At 38.5% G+C, this 25,365-nt stretch overlaps 1 long non-coding RNA gene across 1 annotated transcript; it reads right to left on the reverse strand.

The window, feature by feature from the left end:
- Window positions 1–982: 982 nt before the first annotated feature.
- On the reverse strand, window positions 983–23,089 carry LOC139455756 (uncharacterized). The gene is made up of 3 exons (XR_011652500.1): window positions 22,935–23,089; window positions 13,629–13,665; window positions 983–1,068 (listed from the first exon to the last, which is right to left on the reverse strand). It is a non-coding gene; the product is annotated as an uncharacterized lncRNA (long non-coding RNA).
- Between the last annotated feature and the right edge of the window lie 2,276 nt (window positions 23,090–25,365).

Consider the following 25,365-nt stretch of genomic DNA (forward strand, 5'->3'; position numbering starts at 1 on the left):
TAGCACAGATGGTCAGTATTATACACATACACTTTGTGTAATCATATTATCGTTTTTCAAAACTACTATAAGTATTTATTTCAAACTTATTTTGTAAATTATTCATATAATCTCGGAAATGTATTTCTGAAACACTGTAGGGAATTTTGACCTTAATGTTGAATTTTAAAACTAGTGAAATGCATTCTCTAGTCTGTAAAAAGTCAAAGCTTCAACAAGTGTAAACTATATAACTTTTGAAAACATATTGGAATTTATGTAATCTACTTGGCTTAGATATAGGAATTTTAACATTTTATTTGATGAGATACCAATTTGTATCTTTGGATCAGGTTCTTTGGAGCAGGTTATAAGAGCGAACATGTAGAGTAGACTTGCATTACATGCATGCAATTCCCTACAGGTTGCAAAGTATCAACGTTCGATCTAGGTTTGCTATTAGTCCCATTATTATGATATTACAAAAGAAAAAAACCGGATGAGAATATCTCAGTAGACATTTTGGCATTTCAGTGTATAACAAATTATCGCAAAAAAATAATTATCAAGTATCAAAACTGCACTTTGTTGATATCATTTATCATATCAACTTCTATTATTCCTTTGTCGGCATGTAATTGTCATGTATATTAACTAAGATAAACAGTTTCCATCAAAACGAAACATTGCATTCCCCTAAATGAATAATGCATCTAAATATATATTTACGCTTAGGGGTGATTTGAAGTGGTTTCTCTTGTTGAATCTCTCCAGTAAGTTTATCCGATAACTCTTTAAACAATGTATAAATGAATACAAACATCCCTGTGAGCAGCCAGAGTACACCCAAATGTATTCCACGACATGACACAAGACAGGACGTGAGGCAAATAATCTATATGTCCATCAGTTTGTAGACATATACGGATACGGAAAGCACCATACAGAATCTAGACAAAACACATGCATCTTTGATAAATGAACCGGTTGCTTACCTCCCGCCAGCATGATGAGGACTTGGAAGAGCGTCAGAAGTTGCAGACGATGATCCTCCGACCGGACTTTGGAAGCTGCGATTGTCGTCTGCCGCTGGAAGAAAGGGCGGGAAATTATAATGATGTCTTCTCTCAGGATGAAAGTTTCAAACTTTTGTCTTCGCTGTACAATGACTTGCAGCAGTCACAGGACGGTCCAATCTATGGCCCGCGAAAGCAAGCATACAGTGCCTTCTGATCGAAATGGTTAAGCAAGTCAGATACCATTTAGGATTAATCTCTGGAGAAATGAACCGTCATAAATGAGCGAGGGTTCCGGACACTTGCAGATATTTCTTGCCTGTGACTGATCAAATAGCCACTTCTTCGCAGAGATTGGAATATTGATTTGCTGTTGCGGGAGCCAGAGCACGTGCAATGACGTCACAGAGTAGCCATGAGGGTGACAGGATTATAGTGGACAATTATACTAACGCGCTAACTTTGTCTGACATTTAATGCATTAAGCTTTTCCCGCACTCAGACTTGTTGACCAATGTGGAATGAACCACTGTATGCCATAAGTCGTTAGCCTGATCACAACAAACGCTGGTTACAACATTTAAAACGTTAGCAATTCAAATGAATATAATGCGAAATATGAAAAGCGCCTTTGACTTATTCCACAAACTTGAATCATTCTAACATTTAAAAGAATCATTGGCGATAACATATTTATAAATATCAGAAAAGCTTCCGTTAATGTTCTTTTTTATTTTGAATTAAGTCTCACTTACAATAAAAACATTGGATTTTTTTCTTTCCTTAAGATACATAGCAAGGAAGAGATGCGTTTTAACTCACGATTTCATGACGCCGCCGATGGTCGTTAATTTCTATTCATCAGCGGAAGAATAAGATTGATACGAACTTGACGAGAAATACATACATATCTAAAATCTTAATGAATAAACGAGCGGCTGTCAAAACAGTATCGCTCAATTTTAACAGGCATACATCTGAAGTGAAATATCTAAAACCAAAAAAACATCCTGCATGTTTAGCGAAACAACAGACATATTTCATTTCATCTCATTGCTTTTCAAATTGCGTTTGATTGGTCCAATTTGATTCTCGTTTCGATAACTTAGCCTTTTATTGCGTGCCTTCGCAGCATTAAGAACGCAGCAGTGGAACCAAACTATCCATAAATGCCTTCTAACATCCGGCTGCTTTTTGTCATTTTGCTTTTCAAGGCTTTGTAAGAATCTTCTGGGATTCAGCCAATGATTGGTGCAGCAAGTGTCTGTGTTTGCAAATGCCCGACCGTAGTTTTCCTTCATCGGTTTCCAACGAGCGCTGCTGGATAATCCGACCTGATTTGATTGTCGTAATTTGACGATAGCCAGCGCCTAATTCGACTGTTGTCCAAATACATTTGCTTAATTTGTATTATCGAGGATGTCAATTGACATTCCAGATAGGACTATTAGGTTTTCTTTGATTTGGGCGATTTTTTAAAGGTTGGGTTTGGCGTCTGGTATTTGTTTGCCTGCAAAATCTAATATTATATTTTCATTTCATTTCCAAGGGATACCAAGAGTGTGTGCTGCCTGTTGTGCAGAAAAAAAGATGTGTCATCAACAACGTATGAGACATATACCTATGTGTATTTTATCTCAATGTCACTTTTATTTCAATTAAGAAATGTCATGTTTCGTTATTAATCAAACAAGAGTAAAAGATATCACCTCACTTTTCCACATTTGGCCAAAATAGATCTGGTCATAGCATCTGCTGAAAAATGTGTTTTAAGGCAATGCTTGTTTTTCTTTCTTCCGTTTATTTGTGTTTTCGTCAATTTTCACATGAGTATATATTTATTCATTTAAGTAAATTTTGTTATTGTTATTTTTGATTAACGAATGCACAAGTTTTGGGTCTCAATTAATCCTTGTAATCAAATTCAACTGCGTTTATCGGATAATCCTAACTGCATATTTGAAGTATATTGTAAACGTCCATCTAAGATATACTGGTTCGTATCAAACAATAGGTAAATTAACTGCTATGTTAGTCACGCGGTGCTTAAGATAACAGTTCATGCGAGTTACACTCTTTAACTATAACACTGTTGTAGCACTACTAATATTTCGGAGCACGTTTTTATTGTGGGAGATACTTACGTTGGTCACCTTTGGCGCACCGAAAGGGAGCATGTTTAATATGTGATACGTGTCATATGGGCTTTACGCCGCTTCCAGTAATACTCAGGACGAGGGGGGGGGGGGGGGCATAATTATGCTTTACATATTATACCTATGGGGGCAATGGAACCCGGGTCCTTAGCGTGACGAGTCAACGCTTTAACCACTGGGCTACCCGACATCCCCGATGACTTCATCCACATGCGGTAAACGTACTTAATATCCATAGTTATATTAGAAAATCGACGTTACAAATTCTTAAGTTACTATTTAAATTTTTTTGGTAACAGATATCCCTGAACAGAACATTGGATTCATTAGTAAATAAGTTGGCCAAAAGTTATAATATGCTCAGCGAGACATATTTTGCTTTCCAACTGTTCCTCTGTCATACAATAACTATTGTGATAAGATCACTCAGCCTCAAAATAAGTATCTGTTTGTGTACGAGAAGTTGCACATGCCAAGTCTTTCAAGTATCACAAGCCCCCTCCCCCCCAAAAAAGAAACCAAACAAACAAAAAAACAAAAACAAAACAAAAACACCCAAAAAACTAGTTTTAACTCTGATTACATTGTGATAACATCCCGCATGTCATGTTGGTTTTAAAACAGAGGTTATGTGCTCCATATGGTTCAACTGTGTCGTAAATACATCAATATTAGTTTCAGCCCTGTCCTCTGAAGCAGGCTGAACTTGATAAGACAGTCAACAATGATTTCAACACACTCCGTACTAGGAGCGATTGTATTTATTCACGGCAAAGTTATCCTTCACATCAGTGAATGAGGTTTATTGCCGTTTAAACAGTATGTCAGTTATACATATCAGGGTGTGTCAGCGTCATGTTTGAGGAAAGTTATGCAGCTCATTTTTCATCAAATAGATCAGAGTACAAACTTCTAAATACGTTATACCCTGTCCATTTTGTATGTGTAGTGTTTGCAACAACAAACAACACTACCTAATGGTATAGATTATTAACCTTCATATTTCTGTGCCTGAAACTGAACGAATTGGATAGAACATTGCTGTCACGTAGAACGCTCACATGATTTGATACCTATTTTGAGGAAATATTGACATATGTTTTTGTCTATGGTAGACAAAAATATTTCCATAAGGGACCCCACTGTGATTGATCCCGTGGAGACGCTTATTGTGGGATGGGTGCTATCAAATGATCTAAGTTCTGAGTCACATGCAAATGACATGAATCCAAAGTTAACAAAGGCCGCGATCGATGGGGGTCAAATTCAATTACCCTCCTGTAGGAATCGCCATCAAGTTGCCTGTTTATCAATAACATTTATCTGAAGTTCTCCCAAGACTTGGAGATTAGCTTCATCGAAATTGGGCGACGTTATCAGCCAGATCTGTCTTCAGTTAGCCACCACCAATTGGACGCTTCCTTGCAGAAAGGAAATCAACACCAGTCAATTACGCCATGTTGGACACGGAATTGTGGTCCGACAACCAACGTGGTTATCGATTATGATTGGCTAAAAGCTATGAACTGTTAGTTTTGAATCGGCGCACGTTGCTGGATGCGCTCTTTCAGCTAATTTTACGCAAACTTAAGACACTCTCTTCAAAAAGTAGGATTTTCAGCTAGCACGTACAATAACAAATACTGATTTGGGAACTTCCGCTTCTAAAGTAGAAATTATCATGGCTGAATTTGACACATCTTTCTTGCCTCTAGTAGCATACTGGAATGACCAAACGTTGACTTTCGTGATAAGGCCATTTTCGATTGGATTCTTTCGGCAATGAACTGATAGAGTATAGATACGTGTGATTGTTATGTTTTGTATCTGCTTGTCTTTGAGATATATAGACATATTTGTAAAAATTCATAGACAGCACACAATTTTAGCGTTACTGTTGATTTGTTTTCAATTTATCATCAAACCAAATACAATCTCTGGACGTGTACTGACATTTTAATTAACTGGTAATGATAACAGTCTCGTTTCTTCTTACGTGGAGTAGTGTCGATCATAGCATGATCGCTTCGCGCATTTCTGCACATACATTTCTTTCTATCTTATAAGTATTTTGTTGTCCCAAAACATAAGAAAAGAAAATACAATCAGCATCTTTGCTGAAACAGGTGAAGAGGCACGTTCCTATTTGCCACAAAGAAGCACAGACGTTGTGTTACAAAACAGGTTTACAATGTATTTTTGTTTATGACTTTGAGAACGATTGATTTCCAGAGAATCAAATATGGTTGCGTAGGGCCATCTTCGTGTTTGTATTTGATATTGCTGTTGACGCCCTGGTAATATTGATCTTATAAGGACACTTGTTTATGTTTAAATCATAAACCGATTCCATGGAATAATGATAAAAGACACAAAAGACATTTCCATATTCAAACATTATCTCTGCCCAAAATAGTGTCGATTGTATGATTCCGACTACATGAATCACTTTCAAATAGGGGCGATACCAGGAGGTACCCGTCACAAACACATGTCATGCCAAGTCAATTGTTCACCTGAAAAAAACACGGGAACATATGATATAAGGCAAATTAGGGAATTGCATCGGATATATTGTCACTGATGCGTCAAATTTGCACATGCTCTCCACGTGTCCCCCATAAATCTTTTTGAAAGCTTTACTGAGGCCTTGAATGTTGTAACCCTGATCAAACAACTTCTAAGCAAGAAATGTATGACGGTCTTTGAAATCTGGGTAGAAAGAGCATGCTCGATTGTACCTCAAAAGCTGTGAAATGTAGACACGTTTACCTATAAGAGTGAGTGAGTATGGTTTTACGCCGCTTTTAGCAATATTCCACCAATATCACGGCGGGGGACACCAGCAATGGGCTTTACGCATTGTACCCATGTCGAGAATCGAACCCGGGTCTTCGGCGTGACGAGCGAACGCTTTAACCACCAGGCTACCCAACCACAACTCCATGGTACGACCCGGAATATGTACAGCGTGTTGACAGAAAAGGGTGGACATGAATTGTCAGCAATTGATCATTTGTTGGTCAATTTGAGTGTCGCTAACCATCAAATACATGTGATATTGATCTATTGAAATGGTGCTTGCAGGATTTTCTGTGAAAAGGTTAATTAACTGTATTTAATTACATGCACTTTCTACCGAAAAAATACTATAAAAATCATGTATTTATAGTTTTTCATTTCTTGATCTGTTCGAGATAAATTCGACAATAGCTAAACTGATACACAACTGCATCTGCGTACAATTCCTGCAGCGTATGTATGTTACGATCATCTTCTACTCATATAGAGCCCGAGACAGAATCGTATAAGCAGTCTCAACGCTGAAGATATTATTCACAATCCTAGAGACAGAAACACATTAAGTAATTCAGACCAGCAGTAAGGAAAATATCGTACTACGAACCATGAATGCCTATATGATATTCCTGACACTTATGTAATCAAATCTCATTATTAAAAAGCTATACACGGAACTTTGCAGACAGTGTCTTTCCTCTGGCGTTATTCAATAACACACACTTGAGATATGTATGCAAAAACTGCATCTGTCATGATTTGAGTGTTACACCGACGCCGAACCTTCTAAGCCATTCATCTTAAACTCGCTCACAATGAAGGAGAGGCGAGACGAAGCAGTGACTCTTAACTCCATAATATTTGCCACGGATCTGCAATCTCGCCGTTGGCTGAGCTCCAGAAGTGACCAACAATGGCCACCAAATTTGCAAGGCGATGGACGCTTCTCAAAACGTCAAAATGGCGTCACGCCATAGAAGTGGAATAAGGGAATGGGAATAGTCTGGCTTCTCGCGAGATTTATGGAGAATTGAAATATTATCTCGGACGCCGAAGGGTATTTGTTGGAAGTCAAGCCACCTCTCCTGTTCTCATATCTACAGCCTTAATCAATTGTCTATTGATCTCCGAACATACTTCGTCCTCACTCTTAAATGCTAAGGGGAATGGATATGATATTAGTTATTATTCTTCATAAAGTTCAATGCAAGTGGGATTTCTCAGTATCTCTAGAATGTAAGTTACTTCCACAAATATCTACTGGAAAGGCAACTTGGCCAATCTATGCATGACTGCTGTAATAGAACACGTATTTGCAATTTATGTATGACTTCTGTAATATACAACACGTATTTGCAATTTTGATCTTTCTACTAAAAGTTCGCCTTCAGAAGGATCTGTCTTTGGTATTCATATAACATACAAAACTTGCACAAAGTTGCATTTTAGCACAGTGGTTCCAGAAATATAAACATTATATATTTTCTGATTTGCGTAATGACCTTGCTATTAATAAGCCTCCCCATCATCCAACTCCTTCAAACGAGAACATTCATCAAACTAAATTGTATAATATTTTGCACCGTGTATATTTGATGTAATATTCCACCAGAACACGCTTTGCATTTGACCACCACAAATAGAATACCAAAGTTAATTTACATTTTCAATAACGCATACCTTTGCTGTAGGTTAACCTTATAACCGTATTACAGGGATTCCAGCTAAATGGTGTAATTTTGAAATCAAACACTTTCTATCAGTGAAACTTTCCATCACGGCCAAACCGATGCAGATTGGAGGCCAGCAAATTGTATCCCTGTTATGGTAAATAACTATTGATTTCTATAATTTAGTACTAAGGAAATCCTAGTAGTGTCTAAAATGGCTTTGAACATGCCACTTTTGGCGCCAGTGTTCTCCTTACTCAGCAAGAGTCTATTCAAGCAGTAATAACAAGGTACAAGATAACGCTCTTGGACTGTCGCGGTACAGATCAACTTTTGCGGGGAAATGATTTGGATGGAAATTAAGAAAATTACCTTTAACAAAACAACTTCATTTTACCTTCTCTTATTCTGATAATTTATTACCAAAATACTACTCTTTCAAGCAAGGATGTTGTGCAGATTTTGTTAGAGAGAAATTTGTATAACTTCCTCTCTTGCGTGACATCATTGTTTTCTATCGATTGGCGGATTAGTAAAACACTTAAGTTTATTTGAAGTACTTTAACATCTGAGTGAGCATGGTTTTACGCCGTTTTATCAATATTCAAGAAATATCAGGGCGGGTGGCACCAAGTGGGGATACAAACACGGACCTTTGGCGTGACTGGCGAACGCTTTAACCACAAGGCTACCCCTCCTCCTCTGCTAATATTTTATCAGTAAAGATTCAGTGTCCTGTTTAGGCTAAGGGATGTTGGAGGAGAGTGTGAGTTAGTTGGGTTTAACGCCGCTCTGAACATTATTTCAGTTATATCACGGTGTGACAACTAAATGTGGGAGCAAAGCCCAAAGTGATGCAGGTCTTGGACGTTTACCACTTTGGTGAAACCCACGAGCATGGAAATGGTGCTCACAAACCAAGAAACATAAACGGGGCGAACCGGGATTTGAACCCACGATCATAAGTTTGTTGGGCCCCTTCAGCGAATTGTGGCGCCTTGGACGACTGGGTCACTCGTGGTCCTCTCCCTAATAGAGGAAGAGCAACACACTTAGTCACTCCGTCAGTGCATGACGTAAAGACGTGACAATTTACAGTAACTCAAGTTAGGGGTTATTGTGTGAGGATGAGCAGACGTACTATATATCAACATCTCTGAAGCGATTCAGTAGGTGGTGTGTGTTTTGGAAGTTCATTTGCATACTAGAAAAGAGTGAGTGAGTAAGTGAATGAGTGAGTGAGGTACTGGATGAGGTGGGTTTAACGCCGCTTTGAACAGAGTTCAGGTACATCACAGAGTGTCACCTTGATGGGGAAAGGAAACCTGAAGTGTCTTTACCACTTGGTTGAAACAAACCAAACAACATAATCAGGGTGAATGTGAAGCCCACGATGATAGGTTTCTGGTACGCCTAAGGGACGCAACTACCCACAGCGAATTGCGTCGACTTAGATGACCTATTCGCTATTTTGCCTCTTACGTGTTATGGAATATATTTCAGCAGATATTCGTCGCTCCGTGTATGGTGACACTTGTGTCTTTCAAGGCGCTTCCAGCCATGACCATTCCCAACCTGCCTCTCCTTGTATTGTGACCCTTACGTCTGTCAGTGCGCTTCCAGCGATGACCATCCCCAACCTGCCTCTCCTTGTATGGTGACACTTGTGTCTTTCAGTGGGCTTCCAGCTATGACCATCCCCAACCTGTCTCTGGTTGTAGGGTGACACTTGCGTCTGTCACTGCGCTTCCAGCGATGACCATCCCCAACCTGCCTCTCCTTGTATGGTGACACTTGTGTCTGTCAGTGCGCTTCCAGCGATGACCATCCCCAACCTGCCTCTCCTTGTATGGTGACACTTGTGTTTTCCAGGGGGCTTCCAACGATGACCATTCCAAACCTGTCTCTACTTGTATGGTGACACTTGTGTCTTTCGGGGCGCTTCCAGCGATGACCATCAGAACCTGTCTCTGCTTTCATGGTGACACTTGTGTCTTTCAGGGCGCCTCCAGCGATGACCATCACAACCTGCCTCTCCTTGTACGGTTACACTTGTGTCTTTCAGGGCGCTTCCAGCGATGACCATCAGAACCTGTCTCTGCTTGTATGGTGACACTTGTGTCTTTCAGGGCGCTTCCAGCGATGACCATCCCCAACCTGCCTCTGCTTGTATGGTGACACTTGTGTCTTTCAGGGCGCTTCCAGCGATGACCATCCCCAACCTGTCTCTGCTTGTATGGTGGCACTTGTGTCTTTCAGGGCGTTTCTAGCAATGCCCATCAGAACCTGCCTCTCCGTATGGTGACACTTGTGTCTTTCCAGTGATGGTCATCCGCAACCAGCCGCTTTTTGTATTGTGACCGCAACAAAACAGGTCCTCAAATGCTTGTCCCAGTACTGTATAGTAATGAGGATCTGGTGGTTACATGGTGAGACCGAGAAGATCTGGTGATTACATTGTCATCAAATATATTATTCATCACGTCTGATGGTTGATGCCTCAAACAACCTTTACTCACTAACCCATTGTATCATAAACACAATGTACTTGTTTCAAAAGTTTCCCAAATACAAGGTAATCCAATGTTTTTCAGTTGCGGTTTTTCCTCCCTATTTCCACAGCTACTCACGTTATCTGATATATTTGTAAGGCATAAGTTTCGTTTTACAAGTGATCCAATTTAGCCACGATCGATATATTTCCGACTGACACTCTATGGAACATTGTTCCTAAACAATACATTTCAGGTAAACATATCCATTTTACAAAAATGCATACCAAAAACACATGAGGATATTTTTTTTAAAAACTACCAATAACTGTCCTGCCTTTCAATACATAAGGACCTCACACCGCTTTGATTATTCACAAAACACCAGCTGAGGGCTCCCATCCCTTCTAAGAAGTCTGACATACGCAAACACTTACCTATCTCCTCTACAACACATAGCAGCTTCTTACATGTGTAGCACGTGCCAGCCTGCCTGTTATCACTGCCTCTATACATACACCTAATATTGTCTAGATTATGTCTAGGACTATCTAATTCACTCCAGGAATGCATAAGGAGCGCGTTAGCTATGCAACAAGCCGCTGCACATCTACGCCCGTATAAAGTTGCTGCACTTGACAGCGAGGCTAAACACCACCTGTTACGTCCCGGCATAACCTTGTCTTCTGACAGATGCCATATATTCTGTATTCATATTTTTCAATGATAAATACTGCATCCTCGATAAACCAAGCCTATAATACCTCTATTCTGTTTCGTTCGATACCTTATGCCCATTCGCTAACATAGCTTTGTTCTGAACCAGAATTGAATGACACGACGCTTCCAATATCTGTAGGGATATTTTGAGCCATATTTACTGTAGCAGAAACTGTTGGAAAGTACATGCTTTAATTGTTACTATTTATTGTCTAGCGCCTCACTCGTCAATCTAACACAAAAAGGACACAACTCTGCGACGATAGGGTTTTACTCGTTTCCCGAAATGATGGTTGACACGCTGGGCAAAAAAAAATCTCTAATATCCGAAAGTAGCATAATTAATAATCTCTACATGGTTATTGGAATTCATTTCGTTCTTACTGACTTTGTTATATTCTGATTTGACGTCACAGCTACAAAACGTGTTTTTGAGTTAGTCACGTTATATGAGGTGAATTAAATCGAGCTGTAACTCCGCGGTCACGATTATTTGATTCATTTACCAACGTGCAAGCAGGTGTGTGTGTGGCTGTTTATACTATTCCGGACTTATGCCGGTTAAACAGTGCTAGTGCTTTCTAGCATGTGTTATCCCCTTAATGGCGAGCGCCAGGAAGGGTAACAAGAAGTACCATCTATTAACCCCTTTTGGTACGTTCACGGACAAAGGATCATGTAAAATGAAAATCAGGAGAATGTGTTCAATTGGGGTTACACATAAACACGTAATGGCACCACTGGCGCCAAGCGTTGGAAAAACATGAAATCTTTATATAAGGACATACATAAACCCTTGCTCAATGTATTGGAAACATTGGCTTCTATCGATCCTGGCTTTGTATAGTGTATAGCGTATAATGCATGTAGATAAACTAAAAGAAGCTAGTCTGGTGTTAGTAAACTTCGAACTTGCTTTTATCAAGCACCTTCATCAGACACTTTATCAATCACCTCCATCAAACACTTCATTAAGCACCTGCATCAAGCATCTTCATCTAATATCCATATCAGACTCTGAAACGTTGAGACAGTGTGAGTCATGAAGTTGACTGGTTTTTATTTCTTCGTATCTTCTTTTGGTAAATCAAATACGGTAATTCTACATACACAAGCTGATGTCCTTTTACAAACAACAAATACACACACAGGCATGTAACAGCTCCGTATAAAGTAAGACTGTCTGGAACACTGCTTAATGTGCAAAGTATTTCGTTATCACATTTGTGATGTTTTGTTTTTATATGGTTGCTGTTTCTTTTCCGATATGTTAAAAAACTTCGCTAATCATTAGCTTAGTTAACATTTCTTATTTTTTATGCTAAATATATGAGAAACAAATGAAAATAACAACGTCGTTGAGCATTATCATAAACAAAATAGTTATTTCCATTCCTGTGCTGGATCGATTCCTCCTCAAGCAATCTTTGATCCTTATATCAGTCTTTATTGCTGTACATTTCTTTAGAATTGATTGAAAAACCTAACACTTGATATAGCTGGCCGCGGCTTCAGGGGTGTCAAATCTTCCGAAAACGACTCACATCATAAATACCACTACTTTTAATGTACGATTAAATCTAACAAGTTTGTTCTTCCATCCAATCTAATTTTCAAGAGGTTTTCTCAATCAATTCGTCAATGAAATTTGGCGCAGTTCTTTGCTACTTGCTCTCAAAAGAAGCTAACGGGCCTTGAAAATGAAGGAGAGTCAGCCAAAGTTGCCGGCGCTTTAAGAGAGCAATTGCTTTTCCTCGAATATAGAGCCGTCGGAACATGGCTGAGCGCGGTCCGAAAGCAAATTACTCAGATCGATTCTTGTGTTTACCCAAACGAGATTTGTTACATCCCATTTAAGGACAAATAACATTTATTGGAACTCTCTGGACAGCGAAGGAGGAATATGGCATCGACTGGAGACGCATTAGTGGAGAGTTCTTCAAAGATGGATAACTCTACCGTCACAGCCAAAGGAGCGTCAGCCGGCAATTTGTACAGAAAGTGATTTTAGTTTGACCCTTGCTCGGAGTCCTTCCATCACACGATTAATTCAGCGATTTTTCTTACTTCATCAGCGTCTATTGTCAGTTGCCCCCTCATTCCCACGAGTTATCAAATATATGAATAAGAGTTGTCATACCTCAGCTTGATGTATCGAGCGCTCAGAGAGTCACTTCACTGCTGGCTTCAAAAACTCGGAATGAGAGTTCAAAACAAATATTGATCTCCAACTTGCAGGTTTTTGCTGATTTCAAGATTATTACTCTGTACATGAAAGATTGATTACTTGTTAAAGAAATCATGCTTAAAAGTCATGAGCGTAAAACAAATAGAAAAGATTTCAGTAAAGTAAGTAAAGTGTTTGTTTGTTACTGTGTCCCCCCAAAAGTTGCGTTGTTTTGGTAACTCCCTACGTTCAGTGCAAAGTTGAAATACTTGTTCTTGCAGGTATGGGGGGCACGGGTGGCCCAGTCGTCTAAGGCGCCGCGATTTGCTGTGCAGAGTTGCGTCCTTTGGGCACGCAAGAGACCTATGATTGTGGGTTCGAATCCCGGTTCGCCCCGATTATGTTTCTAGTTTTGTCAGCACCAAACTCTTGATCTTGGGTTTCACCGAAGTGGTAAACGTCTGAGACCTGCATCACTTCAGGCTTTCCTCCCACATTAAGCTGACACGCCCTGATATAACTGTAATATTGTTAAAAGCGGCGTTAAACCCAACTCACTCACTTATTCTTGTAAATCTTTCCAGAAGACAATGATACACACATGTAAGTATGAGATGTCACGCCCTTACCTCCTTGTAAATCAGACACTTTCACAACCACAGCTTCCTGAAATAGAAGAGAAATAGTGTTAAGTCCCATTACAAAAAGAACACCCAAATGCTTCATAATTATATCTAATGTTGTTTAACGCCGCACTCAACACTGTTTCAGTTATATGACGGCTGCCCGTGGATTATCGATCCTGGACCAGTCAACCTGGTGAGTGATATTATGAGCAACTTCTACCGCCGTCATCGAGCGTGAGTCGCTTCATACGACAACCATATGTTGTCAGGGTCTTATGCTAACCTGGAATCGATACGGGTTTCATCATACGCGGACATGGAAATGTTAACACGTGTAGAAATGATTAGTTTTAACCAGCAAGACATTCACGCCCACAAAATACACAAAGTGAAAGTCTGGACAAAGTCGTTTACATACATGAACATGTATTGAATTTATAACACGGTATTGACATTACTACAAACAGGGACAGTATTTGGATAAGTGAGGATAAAGATAAGTGGGGATAAGGATAAGTTTTATTCCATACTGAAAGGCCTCAGGGTGCCGTTGTACAAAACACCCCTGGCGCTCCGACTGTCGTAAGCCGATGTTAAGGTAAGGGAGTTACGATCACCTTACACAGTCGCACACGCACCCAACCATGCACTCCCTCACTCTTCGACGGAACGGGGCCACGGGTGGCCAAGCCGTCTAAGGCGCTGCAATTCGCTGTGCAGAGTTGCGTTCCTTGGGCACGCCAGAAACCTATGATGTGGGTTCGAATCTCGGTTCTAGGTTTGTCACACCATGCCCCTGCTCTTGGATTTCACCGAATATGGGAGGAAAGTCTGAAGTAATGCAGGTGTCTGCATTACTTCAGGCTTTCCTCCCACATTAAGCTGACACGCCGTGATATAACTGGAATACTGTTAAAAGCGGCGTTAAACCTAACTCACTCACTCAATCTTCGACAGAACAACAAACTATCGATGGATCCGTTACTTCTTCACCCCTTAGGCAACAGCAATGGGCCGAGTCATTTTGATCAGTGCAATGCATACTTATTCCTAGGTTCCAACTCTTAGCCAGAAATATATTGACATCGGTGACTTACTGGGATGCCATATAAGGGGTATCAAGGTAACATGTCATGACAAGGTTCAAGTATCTCGATGTTCAAGTATCTCGAAGTTCAAGTAAGTCGAATTAAGTTCATGTAGCTCGAAGTTCAAGTATATCGAAGCTGCAGCGTTCAGCCTAGATTGGCCCCGATTATTACCCTTGGTGTTAGCGTTATATCCCTGTTCGTGGCGTTCAACCACTGGAATACCTACCCAACTCTTTCTCTCAGTCAAAACAAAATTGAATTATATATATTTTCCTGGATAGATCAAAGAAATGATGAAGAAAATATGTAGCTCGATACATAATTTAATAAGTCATGTGTTGATGCAATTGTTTCGAACAAGTGGTAGTCCGTCCAGGTTTTGACACTGTAATGTTTTAGCTGCCGTTTTTTATTTCATGCCATTTGTCAAAATCTTAAACGAGAATTCATATCTACGACATATTTTTTTGAACTTACCAATCTTACAATACCGTTCTTACAAATGTTACAATACCGTTTTTACAAATGTTACAATACCGTTCTCACAAATGTTACAATACCGTTCTCACAAATGTTACAATACCGTTCTCACAAATGTTACAATAACGTTCTTACAAATATTACAATACCGTTCTCACAAAAGTTACAATACCGTTCTCACAAATGTTACAATATCGTTCTTACAAATGCTAAAATCCCGTTGTTACAAATGTCCGTTTGTTATTCTCGCAAATTCTCTTTTTATATATACCGTTTGTTACACTATTCGATTACTGTTCTTGAAAATAAATATTAAAATAATATTCGTGTGAAGGTTACAATATCGTTCTTGAAAATATTGCATGACACTAGTTACAAATTTAACATTACTATTCTTGCAAAACTATTATTGGAATATTTCAACACATAGAGCTGTACGAAAAAGTGTAAGTATAAATAACAAGAACTTATATTGCAGCCATGGTGGACCGACGTCCCTCCGAGACCTATCGTCCCGTATAAAGAACTAGATTCTTGATTATTGAAGACACTGAGACCACATCGCAGACGAATTCTCACCGAGAACAGAATATGATGAATAGCAAATTGAGAACAAGAAGGACATCGTATTTGTGAAAGGATATAATCAAAACGCTTCCAAAGCTGGTCTTCGTTTCCCGGATTATCTACGGTGGACATATATGACTATATTTGCATTATCATTAAGCTTTGTATTGGCGGAACTGAGTCATAGTTGAAGCTGACACAGACACATGCTTGAACTTTATACTCTCATTCTTTTGCCCAGACATAAACTCTCCTTTGACCTACAGGGGGCGCAATTTGATCTAAACGCCCGGATGCGACATAGGCGCCATTTTTTTATTTGGCCACATGGCGTGTTTGCGAGTGGTAGGTAGTTAACCTGTGACTTAATTGTTTAGACATCATTTGTAATGTTCGTTGAACGCTCACCTTTCCCCTTCGAGATGTCAACAATGCCATCCTCGGAACTATAATTCCCTATTTGTATATAAACAGACCTTGCTCTTTCTGTCTTGTGTCTGGGAAAGGTGACACGTTACACTCCTAGTTACACCGGTGGGTTCGTTAACACTACTGTTTCCAGATCAGGGATGGGATGGGCTAAATCGGTGGATACTCACGTGAAGTAGTCCAATGAGACGTATTATTTGAAGTTGTTTATTTCAGAGACGAAGGGTTAATTATATATCACTTGTTCAACATTTTCATTCTTGCCTTTGGCGAGGTTCTCATGTCCGATGCAATTGCCTTTTTTGACTTGTACAATATTGTCCCGTGGGTTGTTTTTTTTTAGGGAAGAATTGACTTGCCTTTGCATGTATCTGTGACGGGTGCCACCATTTGGGTAGGATACGTACACCTTTTCGCGAACCTGTTTGATAGGGATTCATAAACGCATTCTCTTGATAAAGTCGGAATCGTACAATCGACTCTTTTATTTACCGAAATGTCTTATGAATATGGAAAGGATTTTGTCGCTTATATTTTACACAGTGGTTCCGGCAGTCGAGAAATGATTTACAAAATATGTTATGCAGTCATTTGCAAATCGCGCTCATATTCAGAAACCTATGCCTGTAAGAGGCGACTAACGGGATCGGGTGGTCGGGCTCGCTGACTTCGTCATGCATGTCATTGTATCCCAACTGCGTATATCGATACTCGCAATGTAAGTCACTGGATTATCTGGTCCGGGCGAATTTATTTACAGACCGCCATCATACAACTGAAATATTGCTGAGTGCGGCGTTAAACAACAAACAAAAAAACACAACTTCGGTGACATTCGTGTTAATCCGGGACAAGCCGAATAGCGAGTCGTGCCCCTCTCGTGGATATTTTTTGCGGCTGGGTTCCGCCTGAGCGCAAACGAGAATACCTAAAAGAATTGTCAACTCGTTGCGTAAAGAGTCACTTTTTTTCCCCAAATATAAATATTTTCCAGGTGCTATAAAATACACCCGGGCTTGCAGTATTATACAGCATGTTTGAACACATTTAGCTTTATGTTGGGTATATTTTTAGATGCAAGACTTATGCAAATTCAAAATACATTCCTTAGGGATTCTTTGCCTGAAGTACTTGAAGTCAAACGCGCAGTCTCATTAATGTGTAGTATTTTCGCATAATATATTTATCGATAGGGGGACGAGTCTTCCTGCAGGTTACGGAAAGGTGCGAGTGGTGACGATTGCTTCGGTAAAAACCACATTGCAAAGGGACGCAACTCTTTATTCGCGGATTGGTCAGCCTGTAAGAATGAAATACTTTTCTTACCTGTAGTAGAAATAATTGTATTATATCCTGTAAAGACACAGGAAAATGTTAGCTTATAAAAGTATGTTATACACATACCGGCCCCCTGTGAAGTTACATCTATATCTCTTAAAAGAAATTAAGGACCACACGAATATTTCATAGTACTAGAGCCATTCCGTTATGTATTATGCTAAAACCAGCGTGGATATATTTGCAATCAACTTGAAACAGAATATAACGGCAGAAACTGACACAACACATTAGTTATATTGGTCATCATGTCTAATCAAATAACTGTTAACTGTTTGTGAGGCCCCGCATATCGCACTGATCCACAGAAAAAAAATAAGATCCTATCTTTCTTTTGGGAATCATACTCAAAACTAAACTGACAATATTTTCAAAATAAGCTCTTTCGTAGGCTACATCTGAAAGAATTACACTTACATTTATTTCTATTGAGACTAATAATCGAATAGCCGGAGGGTTCATCCATAACCATTAGCTTAGCTGCGTTTTATACCGGTTTCAAATTTGATTTTCGTAAGTAATGGCTCAATTCAATGGTTTTGAACGGACATTTTCTCAAAAGCGCAGCACATGTTAAGCGATTTACACATCTCATTTAGCCATTAAATAATTGCGTTTTGAATTAATACTGGCAGTTTGGAGTGGAACCAGCGACCTGGGACACCAATGGCCGCCTATTCGTCTATTGTTTCCGAAATTTATCTTTTAACGACTCCGCGGAGACGGTTCCCGTGGCTTTGACTTGGGCGTATTATCAAGGGAAGTAATAATTGGCGAAAACATGAAACCATCGACTCCACGCACTGTCCGGAGATGCATGGGAGCCGAGATCCAAGGGTAGACCTTGTGTGACCTTAGGAAACGGACTTGATCATGATCGATAGACAATATTCATCTGTATGTAAATACACACGTCTCACACGAAACAAGATGTTGAATATATTTCGAATGGTTATTTTGGGCGTATGAAATGAAAATATACATGTTTGTGTTTTTAGAGATAATACTTACGAAAACCCTTTATTGTTCATTGTATGGTTTAACTTTTCAACGCTGTCATTCGTTATGTGATTTCTTTATTATATATATTTTTTAAGAACGGCTGCGCGATATGCTGCATTTCTGGCTTTTACAAAAAAAGGTTTCATGCGATAAAATAACAAAGGCAGTGTGGTTTCATAAACGCCATGAGTTATGTCCCATAATGCACCCTGTATGTCCATTTAGAAAATAAGCATTCTTTGTTCTTTTTGTTAGATTGTTCTTCCCGAAAATGTATTCTAAAACACAAGGACATGCGATGCGAAGTTCTGACTTCTGATATCCCAAGAATGGAACGTTTGCGTAATTTATGTAGTTCTCCCGCAGCTGGTGTCGAGTTTCACTTCCTATTCAGTTGTGAAGCTCTTCTCCAGTGGCGGTCAATGTAAATACCGAAACATCTCTCCGAATGGCCTAATATGTATAAATTAAAAAAGAAATTTATCCAGCATTAGAGTAAGATATATGAAAAAAACTTGTCCAAATTCATTGATACGATTCTTTTCTGCTTATGTACTTACACTAAAGCCTTACCTTGATTATGTCATCTGATCTAACCTTTTGTACTGTGTGAATGACATGACACTGGTGCTCCTGTCTTTTATTGTATATATGTACAGGTAATATGAGTTTGTGTGAATACGTTTGATTAATTATGTATAATCTTCGGATTAACCTCTGGAGGAAATAAAGAATCTCTCTCTCTCTCTCTCTCTCTCTCTCTCTCTCTCTCTCTCTCTCTCTCTCCTCTTAATAATATTATTATAAATGAACTAATATTATATTCTTCAAACGTTGGTGGGTCTTTCTGAGAATACACTGAGAACTCACTGCACACACCGTTGCTTCTTGTATTTAATGTATCTCGCCGATATTGTCGCAATGACCATATCCGTAGATTGAAAGGCAAAATAGGCCATCTAATGTCATATGTTTGAGAGCGGTAACAATTCTATTATTGCCGTCCGATTCCCTTTTCATCGAAAAACTACGAGGCCTTGATGATACAACGTCTTAGGAGATAAAGCTAAAGCAGTTCCGAATTAAAATAAGAGGTATCGAATCTGCAGTGAGACGACTTCAAATTTCAAAACACCTTAGGGTTATCTCTTAAACGGCTAGACACGCTATTCCCGCTCGAGTAACAGTTAGTGTTGGGTTTAGCGCTGCTTTGAGCAGTGATACGGTTATATGACGATGTGTCAGCTTCATGCTAAAGGAAAAACCGAAATCTTCGATGTTTAGCTTGTGAAGCCCACGAACATAGGAATGGTTCTGTCAAATAGTGTATCATAGTCGAGATATAATGTGATTTTGCCTGAACGTGAAGCGGATCCTGGTGGATAACTTTCATACATTTTACTTCAGACTTTTAAGATCATAAGATACCATACACAATACATATCAGACAAATACACAAATCATCTGCAAAATGGTGGCTATTGCGTTTCTATATATATATTTCATAACACATTCGTTTAGGAATGTTCTAAAATAAAATCATTGTAGAGTCAAAGAATCTGTGCATTAAACTCTTTCAAGTAGATCTTTGCGAACGCTGACAACATCTCATAATACGACTGTCCCTTGTGACTGTTGTGTGAGTAGCGGGTGCTACCGGTTGGGCAGGACATGTTTACCATTTTGGCGAACACCTGGTGTCATCACTGCTTTTCAGTGATCCATTCATTTAATTTTAACCTCTATTTTGCCTTACACCCTATGGAATCTGTTTCGGGGGAGGATCGAGGTTGCTCTCTGGCGTTAACATTTCATATCTAATGTGGAACATTTTTTGCATTAAGAGCTGATGTGAAAGTATAATATTATTTAAACTGTATTATACGAATTTTATAATCCAGTAACAAACTTCAGCTGACTAACCTAGGCATCTCGGCTGACTGAATATAGTCGTCAAAAGTTAGACAACACAAAAACACTCAACGCAGTTTCAAGAATAAGTGAATGATTACACTGTCCACAAGATATACACTGCCGTGCAAACGAATGTATACACCCATGCTTGAAGTGGATAAAATAAAACAAACGGGAAATGGATGTTCGATGGTGATATATTTCATACGGGCAACACAGTTGTTTCTTGGACCTAACGTTTGTTTCGGCGCCTGTTTTCAGCCCAGTAACGATTTGATAACGTTTATACTTGTTTGGTGAAATCCAATTTTCAAGAGTACTTTCTTCTGCCCGACAATGTATGTGAGATTTTAATGTTTATTTTCGGATAGAAAGTTTATTACAATAATATATGTTTCATAATATCTCGCTTTAACTCTTATGAATTCCAATAACAACTTGTAGGATTAGCTAGTCTTAATGCATAATTGTACATGTATGCATCATGTGTGGGCACATTTCAACTCGGACGTCAGGGAGTGTGAAGTCTGCCCAACGTCTTAACTACATGTATATTCATTAAATGTTACAGTAAAAGGAATTCACGCAAGAAGAAACCGTTATGACCACCGGTCATGAATTCATTAAATAACAAGATTTTTTGCGAATATTTGGTATCACTGATTATCAGTGATCCATTCATATAAGTTTACCGCTATTGTGCCTTTTAAGACTGTATCGTCGGATGATAAAGACTGGTTATTCTCTGGCGTTGACGTTTTACACTTAATCCGTCACGACGCACATGTAAATGGTATTATGTTTAAGTTAAATATAATTACAGACTTGGCAAAAAAGTACATGAGTATTTATTTACAGATGGTCGAAGAAGAAATCTAGGTTGGCGGTAGAAAGTTAACGATAACAATTTTGTAAATAAAATACACATTTATAAGCAATTGCTGAATATAAAAAAACAAAGGTGAAATGTTTCAGTATCGCGAAAAACCCACAGACGCATTGCTTTGATATAAAGTAAGTACAATGCATGTATTTTACTCAAATGCAAGGTTCGTCGCAACTTTATTTTTCACTAACTTACACTAGTAATTTGATAAAGTTCAGTCTTTTTCTTACAAAGTCAGTTTGGCGGGTCGACATGTCACCTTGATGCTATGCATTGTGCGTTTTATAAATAATGTTATTGCTATTAATATTTTCAGCTTATACTCGGATTGAAAGAACATCGAACCGCGCGATAATCTACATGCGGCAATAGATAAAACATATGGGATTTTGTTTAACATTGACTTACCTACTTTGATATTAATATCCGAGACATAAACACGCACGTCCGGAATCATAGCACAATATTATCACCAGTCAACAGTCAACAAAGTACAAAGTGGTAAGAAACTATGCGACTTTAACGCGGATGAATTTAAACAAGACATTATTTTATAGCAATCCTTTGAGGCATATATTTGGAGCTGAAGGAGCTAGATATGTCTTAATCAGACCACATCTCTGATAACAAAATATTATTAGTAAATTTCGTATTAATTATATCTCTAGAAACAAGTTCTATTCAGATAATTTTGTTTTCATAGAATCTATTCTCTTTATCAAATAGCTGAAACTATATTAGTTCCATGCATATGTACAAAATATACAAATTATTAAGATATATGATAAGGCCTTAAAAGTTGGAAATGCACAGAATGAGTTTAAATTCGAAATGATGAGCTTACTCTTAAACATTTAACTATCTTACTATCAGAAGGAAATATATATATGTCACACTTTATCCTTAGTAGAACCAAAAGTTATAAAACAAAAAAATGAATAAAAAATAAAAGTGAGAGTACCCTTTCTATAACTATAAAAAGTTTTGGAAGATTTACGAAAGCTTCGAATGTTGAAACCCTGATCAAACATCTTTAGAGTCGCATGACTTACTAACTTTTCCAAACTTTAAAAAGTTCACTTATTTGTTCAAAGTAATTGTTTCATTAAGATCGGTATAGAAACAGAACACGAGGAATGGTATGATGTGATATGTGGAAATAATGGTAGCCAGATAATTGTATCGCATGAAGAAAATGACACACGAATCTGTTTGGCTATCCTGTGAATGTAGATGGTTGAATGAGATTACGTTTATGAATAATCAAAGTCCCAAGACATGAAAGTGATTGACATTGGCTATATAACTCTCGTGGTATCATTACACCATCACATGACTGGACCCAGTTGGGGTCAGAGAGGGGTATCTGGATATCAACATGTTAATTCCAACACTTTCCATCACCACTCTTCCCCATACCCTCATTCTACAGCAAATGGACAACAGTCAGCATAAGCCATCCTCTCTCCCTACTTAAACCTCGTGACAAAAGACAGATCAATGATCAATACATAATGAATAAATAATTTACGTCGACGTGTCATCAATATTAACACATTATATAACCACCTGGAATATAGGAAGTATATATGTACAACTTGCCTGAGTTGCCAAGTTGATGCAGAGGGGCGCTCGAGGTTGGAAGGGTCCTCTCAATGTTTCTGTCGGAGTTTGTGGTTGTGTTCAAGGCAATGCTCATCTTTAAATGGGAGAGATGCTGTCATATTATTGATGATGAAGCATGGGGCTCTCAGCCTGCAACTTAATCTATGCCTGGTGTTGGGCACTAAGATCATACAATCTGATTAGCTCAGCTTTATTCCGATGGGCCAGGATGGGTCTCCCTGCTATCTATTTCATGTCCCGGGACGAGCAATATCGATCTGCTCCAGAAGAGCAGCAAACAAACTAAGGAAACAAACACCCCGGCCTCATACCAAGGAAAGTCAGTATTCAAATCAAGGCCAATCACAATCTCAAGGGATTCCTTTTAGCACACTTTCTTAATGAACGTGTCCATTACAATGAAGCCTTAAAAGGCCTCCGTGTTCCTGATGTCTCATCTTGATGCATTGGAACTTGGCGAAATCCAGCATCGAACTTTTGCGAAATTTGTCTCAAAGAAAGTCTACGGTTCATTTTTAAATTGAAATAAATCAGACATGTTAATCAAAGTGAATCTGGTAATTCTACTGAGTTCTATTTAAATGCGCTTGATGATGTTTCGTTGTATTTGCAGACACTTGTAGTAGATGGCAGATCTGTAACGTCATCAGCTGGTCTCAATTATTGAGTTCCTTTATGTTTGGAAGACTTTCCAAATGAAGTTCTTGGCTTTCTTCATCATGTTTTTATTTTTCAAATTGAATTAATTTGATCCCGTATCCGATTCACTATACACAAACACCTGCATCCATATCGAGTTCTATTCGTAAATTTGGTATGAAAATCTTATATTAGTATTACAAATCGGCGTTGTTCCTAGATTGTCTGTATTATGTCGCACTGAAAACGTGTTTAAGCCTCATACGTTGTACAGAAAATCCCTTTTGAAAAAGCACCAATCTGGTCTGGCATGCATGAATGTACATTACATGATGCAGGTAGCCCTAAAATATTTATACGTATATTTTACCAGCGGATAAAAGGTATATGCCTTCAACATATGGTAAAATAAACACACACATTTATATCTAAAATAACTTTAGACGCAGAAACATATTTGGTCGACTGGCCACTTAGTACTTAGGACTTAGGTTTTTTTACTCTCATATGAGGTGAAATGTTGGCACAAAAATTGAAATTGGGAGACAAAATATATTTATATATTCCAAAACAAAAATGAAGACCTTTTTATCATTTTACTCATATTTTCCCCTTTTCAATCACACCTGGGGGACATGGAGCTATCAACTCTCTAACCATTAAAACAAAGTGAAAAGTTGCTTACTTGTATGACGAGTTACATAAACTGATGTCTATTGCATTAATTAAACGCCTTAACAAAATACATATGTGTTTATCTCACCAGGGTGTCTTTTTCGACATCTTAGAAATGAAATAGATGCTTATATATGTAAACATTAGAAATGAAATAATATATCTTTTTTGTAACCTTGCGCCTATAAATATGTCTTGGGCGTTGTGTAGTCGACGTACTCCCAACCTAACGTATTCCTGCTTAGTGGTAATGCCTTATGGACGTTTGCTTGCAGACAAGAACAGAACAAAACTTGTATTACCCTCTGGCCGAAATCTGTAAGGTAAAAAATACAATATTCAGAAATGTCATAATTCTTAAACAATTTTCCATTATCAATTCAAATTTCATTAAACAGTAGTTTTAGCCTTACTTTAATTTGAAATATATGCATTCCAATTTTGCTTAGCGTTATCAATAAGAATAACGCGGATAGAGTTTTCAATCCACGAACATGAAATACATTATTGTGATAACCATACATAGCTTAATCTTGTATCATTTAGACAGGAGAACCATTTCAATTTGCAAGATTGCTGGCTGCTGATTTTCTTTGATTTCATATAATCACAAGAATGCTTTTCATTTCTTGTATTACCTATCTAGTGGGCCAACTTTATACGGCTTATTTCGCACGAATACAAGATTATAGATTTCATTATTATATTTTTATGTGAACTACAAATTTTAAAATGTCCATCAAAGCCCCATCGTACACATTCACATGCAGTGATGCCATTTTTACATACGAGTCATCAGCCCGTTGCCTGCTATCGAAATACCCTTCGGAACGTTTCGGACACGTTAGTTTTTAATTTGATAAATATGAAACCTGTACTTCTTTTTGTTCTCAATCATGGCGCAGGTCAGATGCAATATGGTGAGACATCTCACAGTATTTGCACATTTTGTTGTGAAATGTTACAGCCTGAGCATGAGGCTAAACGTTGTGGAAGTTTTTGAATTTTCATTTCACAGCCTTTGAACAGTTTGTTATGAAATAGTACAAACTTCGGGTGAGGCTAATCATAATTTGTGTTTTTGGAGAATATT

Source organism: Haliotis cracherodii, unplaced genomic scaffold, assembly GCF_022045235.1.
Source record: "Haliotis cracherodii isolate W230 unplaced genomic scaffold, xgHalCrac1.p SCAF_11, whole genome shotgun sequence".
Classification (NCBI taxonomy): Eukaryota; Metazoa; Mollusca; class Gastropoda; order Lepetellida; family Haliotidae; genus Haliotis; species Haliotis cracherodii.